Consider the following 9,701-nt stretch of genomic DNA (forward strand, 5'->3'; position numbering starts at 1 on the left):
GAACTAGCTCTTGTAGACCAGGCTGGCCTCGAACTCACAGAGGTCTGCCTGCCTCTGCCTCCCGAGTGCTGGGATTAAAGGCATGCGCCACCACTGCCTGGCTAGCTTTCCTATTCTTTGCACAAACTTTTAAGCCCTATACACCATCTATACCCTATTTTTGTGCCTTTGCTTCCAAACTTGGAGCTCCTATCTACAATGCTATGCTATCCTTCCTTTCCCCCACTGAACTCTGGCAGAGGCAAAAGCAACCCATGAACTACATCTTTCCTCATCACTATAGTCCATGCAATCATTTGCCCATGGAATTTCTAGGAAAGCAAGCCAGTTCTGTAAATACACAAGTAGCCTATCACAACGACTCAATTCTGCCAAAGCAATCAAAACAATACAAAAATGAACAGGATTGGTTAGTATAGATAAAACTTTATTGCCAAAAGAGACCAGGGAAGTACAGAAAGATAGGAAGTGTCTACAAATAAATTATAACTCCTGACCCCTAGTCTAGAGAACTTGTCTGGCCTTTCACTCATTCTGTTAAGGTTTTGTTGTTGGTTTTGGTTTTTTGACCCTTAGGTCAACTTTTGATAATCAGTTCTCTCCAACATGTATATATTGAACTCAGGTCATCAGGCTTATTAGCAGCAAGCACCTTTACTTGCTAAACCATCTCACCGGACCTGTTTTAAAGGTTGGTTTTTTACTGTTGTTGTTTTGTTTTTTGATATTCAAGACAGAGTTTCTCTGTAGCTTTGAAGCCTGTCCTGGAACTAGCTCTTGTAGAACAGGCTGGCCACAAACTCAAAGAGATCCACCTGCCTCTGCCTTGCGAGTGCTGGGATTAAAGGTGTGTGCCACCACCTCCCAGCTTCTTTTTCTATTATATTTTTTATTTTTTTAAAAAGAGAAGGCATGGTGACAGATGTCCTTAATCCCAGCACTGAGCAGCAGAGGCAGGTGGAGTTCTGTGAGTTTTAGTCCAGCCAGTGCTAGAGTGAGGATCTTTTTTGCTTTTGTTTTTTCCCTGAGACAGGGTCTCTATGTAGACTAGGTTGGCCTCACATTCACAGAGATCCACTGTCTCTGCCTTCAGAGTACTGGGATTAAAGAAGTGTGCTACCATGATTGGCTAAGAACCTGACTTAAAAAAATACAGTCAGCAGTGGTAGTGCCTGCCTTTAATCCTAGCACTTACTTTAAAAGGCGAGTGGGGGGGGGGATCTCTGAATTCAAGGCCAGCCTGTCTACAGAGTGAGTTCCAGGACAGCCACTGCTACACAGAGAAACCCTGTCTCTAACCACACACACACACACACACACACACACACACACACACACACACACACACGATTTATTTTTTATATGCACGTGTGGGCATGTGCATGCCAAGGCACCCATGTGGAAATCAGAGGACATCTTCTGGGAGTCAGTTCTCTCCTCCCACTGTGTGAGTCCTGGAAATTGAACTTAGATCATCAGGCTTGGTAGCAGGCACTTTTACCCCCTGAGCCATCGCCCCAGTCTTAAATTGTTTTTAATTTATTTAACTTTATTTTATGTGCATTGGCATAAGGGTGCCAAATCCCCTGGAACTAGAGTTAAAGACAGTTGTGAGCTGCCATGTGGGTGCTGGGAATTAAACACAAGTCCTCCGGCCTCTGGAAGAGCAGTCAGTGCTCTTAACCACTGAGCCATCCAACCCCCCAGTCTTAAAATTTTATTTATTTTCTATTATTTGTGTGTGTATGTAAGGGGGGGAAGGGGGAGAAGGAGATATGCAAACCTTGGCATTAGTAGTCAGAGGGCAACTTTCTAGAGTTGAGTCTCTCCTACCTTTTTTTTTTTTTTAAATATTTATTTATTTATTATGTATACAATATTCTGTCTGTATGTCTGCAGGCCAGAAGAGGGCACCAGAATTCCAGATGGTTGTGAGCCACCATGTGGTTGCCGGGAATTGAACTCAGGACCTTTGGAAGAGCAGGCAATGCTCTTAACCACTGAGCCATCTCTCCAGCCCGAGTCTCTCCTACCTTTATGTGGGCTCCAAGGATTGAGCTCTCTGGTCGTAAGCACTGCATCATCCAGACAAGTGACTTTATACCTGGTCTGCTTTTCTTTCTTTATTATTTGTTCGCTCATGTATGTCCACATGTGAATGTGTATCCCACCGCATGCATGTGAATATGAGGACAACTTTGCCGCGTCACTTTTCGCCTTCTACCAGGTGAGAAGCAGGGATAAATTCAGGTTTGGTGGTAGACGCCTTAAAGTCAAGCCTCTCTGGCCCTCTTTCTCTTTCTCTCTCTTTTATTGGGCAGGAGGATGGGGGTTTTTTCAAGACAGGGTTTCTCTGTGTAGTGCTGGAACTCACTCTGCAAATCAGGCTGGCCTCAAACTCAGAGATCCGCCTGCTTCTGCTGGGATTAAAGGTGTGCACCACCACTGCTGGCTTTTTTCTTTTCTTTACTTGACACGGTGTATCATATAACCCAATCTGACCTCAAATTTGTCACAAATTTGTCGTGTAACATTGAATAACCTTGAACTTCTGATCCACCTGCCTCCAGCTCCCAGAAGTGCTGAGATTACAGGCGTGTGCCACCACACCTGGTTTTATGGGATGTTAGGGAATCAAACCTCAGGCTTTGTTTATACTAGGCCAATACTCTACAACTGAGCCACATCCTCAACCTATGTCTGGCCTGCCTCCCTTCCAACCTCCATGTTTGTAGCACTAAAATGCATATACAAGTAACATTGTAACAAGTAACATAGATTAGTTGTTCAATTTAAAGCAATGCTTAGGGGAAACTTATATGGAATATTGGAAAATATTTCTAATGCTATTATGATTTTGCCACCAAAAACTTTTTTTTTTTTTTTGGTTTTTCGAGACAGGGTTTCTCTGTGGCTTTGGAGCCTGTCCTGGAACTAGCTCTGTAGACCAGGCTGGTCTCGAACTCACAGAGATCCGCCTGCCTCTGCCTCCCAAGTGCCACCAAAAACTTTAAAAAAAAAAAGCTGTACCAAACACTGAATCAAAAACAACACACACTGGGGCTGGAGAGATGGCTCAGTGGATAAGAGCATTGCCTGCTCTTCCAAAGGTCCTGAGTTCAATTCCCGGCAACCACATGGTGGCTCACAATAATCTGTAATGATGTCTGGTGCCCTCTTCTGGCCTGCAGACACACACACAAACAGAATATTGTATACATAATAAACAAATCTTTAAAAAACACACACACACACAAAAAAAAAACAGGAACAAAACAGATGATGCCAGGATCTTCTTAGTACATATACTGCAAAAAGATTAGTATGGATTCATCACAAGACAATAGACACAGGAGAGCAATTCGCATCACCATAACTCACAACAGATGACAATAAAGGTCACCTATGTCAGTATCACACTTCAGAGATGGACAGAACAGTGGTCACAGCTGACCTGCTTGAGCTCAAGAAGACACATCCCGTAACTGTCAGCCACAGGGTTTCAGGTCTTGATTGCTGTAGAAGCAGACACGGGCAGTGCTACAAGCCAGGTGAGGAAAAACTTCCTAGCAGGATGACAAAAGCTGCCCAAGGACAAAGCCCAGGTCAGATTCATCACAGGGCACAGGGACATAAAGTTGGAAGTAACTTAAGGGTCAGTGAGAGAAGGAACCAGGTGGCATAGGAACCTCAGAGAGATCAATACTAAGAACAGAGATTTATTTTTTGATTTATTTTTTTCTTTCTCTCTCTCTCTTTTTTCCTCCCTTTGGTTTTCCAAGACAAGGTTTCTCTGTGCAACAGCCCTGGCTGTCCTGTAACTTGTTTTGTAGATCAAGCTGGCCTCGAACTTACAGAGATCAACCTGTTTCTGCCCTCTACCCCCACTCCCCAGTGCTGGAATTAATGGTGTGTGCCACCACTACCCTGAAAGGGTAAAAATTTTATCTGGGGAGGCAAGAATGGAAACAATGGAAAAAGGCCTCCTGAGTTGGTAGCTAAGACAGTCTGTCCCTGCATGCGCATGGATGCACATCTAGTCTACGTTAATGAGCAATGCTTTGTGACACTGTGGCATTCTGTGTAACTCCTAATCCATGACCTTTGCCCCAGAACATATATGGCAGAGGCCAGAATGAACCGGGACTACCTTTTTTCTTTTGTTTAAAGACATGGTCTCATATAACTCAAGTGGTTCCTATAACCCAAGTTGGCCTCCTACTTTCCTCTCCCAAATGCTAGACACTCTATTCTAAAAAAAAATCAAACATCCTCACTGTCAGTGCCTCAAATCTCAAGCCTTTATTTCATTTTTCTATCAGAGTATAACTGAAATTTTACCATTTTCAAGAATAAATCTGCTGGGCAGTGGTGGCGCACGCCTTTAATCTCAGCACTCAGGAGGCAAAGGCAGATGTATTTCTGTGAGTGTGAGGCCAGCCTGGTCTAGCCAGCTAGTTCTAGGATAGCCAAGGCTACAGAGGGAAACTGTCTTGAAACACACACACAAAGTAAATCTGAGATAAAGAGGGGAAAGTGATAAGGAGATCCTTGGGAAACGTGGTAATCCCCCTCACTTTGTTTCGCAACCTGTCTTGTCTTCCATTAACTCACCCACTCACCAAGGCACGTACTGTGCAAGTGACGCCAAGCTCTCACTCTGTGACTGACATCTTCAGTGTCAAAGTTCATTTTTAATAAAATTACCTCTCTTAAAGGCAACACCGTTAAGTACACAATGGCCCTGTGGGCCTGACTCACAATACCCAGGAACTGCATACACCTTTTTTTCTGGCAACACCATCTCATCTATCCCAGTCTAGTACTATGGTAGTCTATGGTAGTTCACGAGATGCTTGCTTGCTTTCCAAAAATACTTTTTAAAAAATTCTATGCAATTTATCTAAGTGTATGAAATAGGTTGTTTTACCCTTACAACAATTTGCTTCCAGCCAGCTAGATAGGTCAGTGTGAAAAGGCACTCTGATCTCAGTTCAGTCCCTGGAAACCATATGGTAGGTGGTGAGAAACAACGCCTAAAAGTTACCCTTTGACCTTTATATGCCAGTGTTGGTGCACATGCGTGAGCGCGCGCGCACGCACGCACACGCACACACACAACTAAGACAATTAAGATGTTTTAAGTCAAGCACGGCAATGCTTGCCAGACAAGATCATGAGTTTGGAACCTGCCTGAGCTACACAGCAAACCCTGTCTAAATCAAAATTTAAAAAACAAAAAAAAAATGTTTCAGCTTACGCACTCTGTAGCACCCAATCCAACCCACACCTAACCCTGACAGCCTGCAACTTAGTAGCAAGAACGGTTCCTGACAGACACTCAAACTTCCAGGTGTGAAAATTTTACAAGTCTTAAGTCACAGAGTCCTCACAACAGCATTGTGAAACCAGGACTATTAGTGTACCCATTTTACAGCCAAGAAACCAAAGGCAAAGAGACCTTACCTATTACCACAAAGCCAGTAAAGGAGGAGTCATGACTCAAGGGCGGTCAGTCTGGCTCCAGAACCAGCACTCATTTTCACTCTGCTCCAGCCTTTGGCAAGACAGCTGATTAGACCACAAGCTGGAAGGAGCCACCTCTACACTTCCTTCTAGGCAGTCTGAATCCCTCCCTTAAAGACTGGCTCTCCTGACGATCCAGTCACACCTCTCCTCTTTCTAACCCCCATCCCCCTCGTTCGTTGTAAAAGGGGGAGCCGTGGACAAAACCACCTGCTGTTTACAGACTGCGCCCAGGACGCAGTGCTCAATTGCCCTCCCTAGCTCCCAAAGACAAACGTCCGTATTGTCTGCACCACGGGAGGAACTGAAGCCTCGCAACTGTACGTTTTTCTGCAGAGGTCACTGGAGGCCTGGCCAACCCGAACAACACTGAAGGGGGAGGGGGCCCAGCCGCATTTTTGCGGCTGAAGGTTGCGTAGCGCCCACAGCAGCTGCGGTGAGCAGCAGCATGGAACACACCCACAGCTGCCGCGCCCGAAGCGGGCAGCACGTTTTAAAATAAAGACAGCCTGGCCGGGACGCACAGCCTGCCGGCTCGCAGCCCCCACCCACCCCACGCCTGCTAACAGCAGGCGCCCAGGGAGTTGCAAGACCGAAAGGCAGGGTAAAGGTTCACCCGAGCCTGCCGCAGAGGCCCAGCCGCGAAGCCAGGGCGCACCACGCGCAAGCAAGCCATGACCCGACCCAGAGACGCCCACCGACTCCCGGGCTTTGCGGACAAAGCCTGGCCCGCAAGATCCTCGCCCGGCAAGCACCATCGCTCACCACCCCGACTACACAGAGCAAACGGACGGAGCCCAGAGCGCAGGAAGGACAGGAACATGCACACCGGCTCGGGGCCTGGCCACAGAATGCACACCTGTCCTCGGGCTGCCTCCACACACCTGTCTGCAGGCCAGCCACCCTCACACCTCACACCCACCTTCAGGGCCATCACAATCCCAGCCACCTCAAGCAAAGAGCAACTATCTTGGGCAGGAACACACACTCACACCCATCCAAAGGCCGGGCACGCGTGCAGACCATGGCACTCTCACACCCACCCTCCGGTCGGTTCTCTCACGCAAACCCGCCTTCACACTTCCTGGCCCTCGGCGGCGGCGCCCTGGCGCGGACCCTCCCCGACCGGGTCACCTGGGGCCCCGATTCCTAGCACGACCGTACTGGGGGCCTCCGCCCGGGCCAGGCCGTGGGGCCGCAGCGAGGCCTCTCCGCCATCTTCCCGGCCCGCGCCGCCCACCTCCCGCGCTCTCACCAGCCGGCCCTGCGCCCGGCGCGCCGCCGCAGCCCCTCATCACAGACCGCACGCTGCGCCCCAGCTCCCAGCGGCTCCTGGCCGCCGTGGCCGCCGCAGTCTGCGCTCCACGTCCTGGGTCTCTGCCGCTGGTCCAGTGCGCTGCGGCCGCGCGTCCCCCGTCACCAAGCGCAACCCCCCGCCTCCGGCTCCGCCCCCGCGAGGACGCCGCCGCCGCCAGGGGGCGCCGCCCGCGAGGCTGCAGTGCGCCTGCGCCACCGCGCAGCCCCTCGGGAGCCAAGGGCGAGCCTCGCCTCTGTCGGAGGCCCCGCCCCCAGTGCCGCACTAGCCCGTCGCTTTGCTCTCACCTGTACCCGCCCACTTCGGGTGGTCTGGGTCACCTCAGGTGTGTCCTGGTGTGGGTGTGGCCTGATTTTACTAGTTCTAACCCTGCGGGTGTTTCTGAGCCTGAGCTTTACCTCTTCTTTGACTCTGGAAAGGTAGCCATTGTCTAAAATACCCTGCCCTACTCCATGTTTCTAACTTCCCTTTATGATTTTCCTTCTTTTATCTCCTTAGCTATTTCTCATGGTAACTCAGACACAGCCTTTAAATGTACTCCGTTTTCCATTTTTGTTTTGTGTGTGTTGTATATCATATGTGCGTGCGCACGTGCCAATGGTGCCCGTGTGGAAGTCAGGACAGCGCCTTCCACATGGGTTGCAAGGATGATGGAACTCCCATCCTCAGACTTGCACCCACTGAGCCATCTCCTTGGCTCTTTGGAAATTTTTATTACTTATTTTTATTTGAGACATGAGTTTATATAGCCCAGACTGACTTTCAAGATGGCTTTGACATTCTAATCCTCCTGCCTTCATCTCCCCTACGCTGGGGTTACAGGCATGCGCCACCATATCCGGTTTGTGCAGTGGTAGAGGTGGAACCCAGCGTTTTTGTGCATACGAGTAAAGCGCTTGAGCTACATCCTCAGCTGACTCTTGGGTTCCTTTGTGTTTGTTTCTTTCAGATGAGATATTGCTATGTGTGCAGGCTGGCCTCAAACTTAAGATCTGCCTGCCGTTTACAGATTACAGGTGCATGTTTCTCACCCTGCCAGTCTTTGCTATCTTTTTTCTTTTTCCTTTTTCTTTCTTTCTTTCTTTCTTTCTTTCTTTCTTTCTTTTTTTTTTTTGCGGGGGTGAGGGGGCCTGTTGGTTTTGGTTTTTCGAGACAGGGTTTCTCCGTGTAGCTTTGGAGCCTCTCCGGAACTTGCTCTGTAGCCTAGACTGGCCTCTAACTCACAGAGATCCATCTTCCTCTGCCTCCCAAGTGCTGGGATTAAAGGTGCATGCCACCACCGCCTGGCTTGCTATCTTTTTTTTTTTTCTTTAAATATTACTGGGGCCTGGGATCCATGTCTCTGGCCTTTGCATTCATGTATTCAGGCATAAGTAATTTTTTAATGATAAAAATACACCTGAAAATATTTTACTTACTTATTTTGTATACGTGTATGGCTGCAGGTATCAAGGACTACATGTAGATGTCAGAAGACAACTTAAGGGAGTCAGTCGGTTTTCCCCTACTGTTGGGGTCCTGAGTCTGGAACTCAGGTCAGCAGACTAGGCGCACACACCTTTACCCACTGAGCCATCTCCCCAGCTCATGTCTTCATTTCTGTGAGTTGTACTTAAGTTCCATTTGTAGCCGAATAAAATGGTCCAAAGGTCTTCCAGGACTGCACAGCATCCCAGCCCCGTCCAGACCCTGCCCTGCCCTTCAACAGGCCACTGCTGCAGGCCCATACCCTGTGGCTCTCCATTATGCTCACACTCAGCACTTCCTTGCTGAGTCAGTCATCTCATCACGCTTTGAAATGGACAAAGGCTCCTTTCTGTCTCCAGCTCCCTCGGAGGAAGATGCTGTTAAAAACAAACATTCTACATGTTGCGCAAAGAAACACACAAACAGCAAAAGTAGCTCGGCGAGGCAATTCATTTCTGTAAAAATTAAATTAACCAGGTCAGCAAGCACACTAAGGTAAGGCAGGGAGTTCGCTTTGTTTTCATCCTGAAAGGGGTGGTGACTGTCTTTTTTCTGCTGCCTGGGGTCACTTCATAGTCCTTCCTGATTGGCTAGCTTTTAAACGAACCAGCCCGAAGGAAATAAAGGAAGAAGGTAAGGGTGTTGACTGCTACACATCATTAAGTTAGGGAATTGGAGGAGGGTCGGGCTTTCTGTAAGGGCAATTTTTACGAGGTAGGGGGAGTAAGGATTTGATTTCTTTACATATCAGTTTTCGGGGGTGCAGGAGATTCTGGCCCTTGGTGAGCATTAGTTACCTTTGATAGGAAAAAATATATATTTTTCTCATTTACCTACCTGAAGGAAGCTGACCTGGTTGAAGCTAGAACATCTCCTCCCTGCTGTTGAAGAAACATCACCAGCATGGCTGACTGGATTCCTTTTGAGTGCTTTTTGTTCTGTTTTAATATTTTTGAAATGTTTATTATTTTTATTCCATGTGTATGAATGTTTTCCTGAATGAGTACTGCACCCATGCAGTGTCTTTGGAGGTCAGAAGAGGGCATCAGATAACCTGGGACTGAAATTACAGATGGTTGTCAGCTGCCATGTGGGTGCTGGGAATTGAACCTGGGTCCTCTGGAAGAGCAACAATGCTCCTGACTGCTGAGCTCTCTCTCCAACAGCTGCCACCCCCACTGACACTTCTCTTTGATCACAAACTTAAGATGAGCACTGCACACTCCCAAGGAAACATGTGGTTTCTTTAGGAAGCTCTTTCCCACTTTTAAAACTGGCTGCTTCGTTACTTCACTGACCCCTTTAGTTAGGAAACCAAAAATCTGCTATTACCAAACTATAGGGCTGCCCAAATTCATCCTGGCCTCCCACTTTTCCTGTGGAAAGTGTGTAG

At 48.0% G+C, this 9,701-nt stretch overlaps 1 protein-coding gene across 2 annotated transcripts in view; it reads right to left on the minus strand.

The window, feature by feature from the left end:
• Nucleotides 1-6,946, minus strand: part of Arhgap39 (Rho GTPase activating protein 39) — a 93,752-nt gene extending 86,806 nt beyond the window's left edge. For both annotated transcript variants that reach the window (XM_005354134.3, XM_005354135.3), the window contains exon 1: nucleotides 6,782-6,946. The gene's annotated coding sequence lies outside the window, so the exon portion shown is untranslated. The remainder of the gene's footprint in view (nucleotides 1-6,781) is intronic.
• Nucleotides 6,947-9,701: the final 2,755 nt, after the last annotated feature.

This window comes from Microtus ochrogaster, chromosome 15 (genome assembly GCF_000317375.1).
Source record: "Microtus ochrogaster isolate Prairie Vole_2 chromosome 15, MicOch1.0, whole genome shotgun sequence".
In the NCBI taxonomy this organism is placed as follows: domain Eukaryota; kingdom Metazoa; phylum Chordata; class Mammalia; order Rodentia; family Cricetidae; genus Microtus; species Microtus ochrogaster.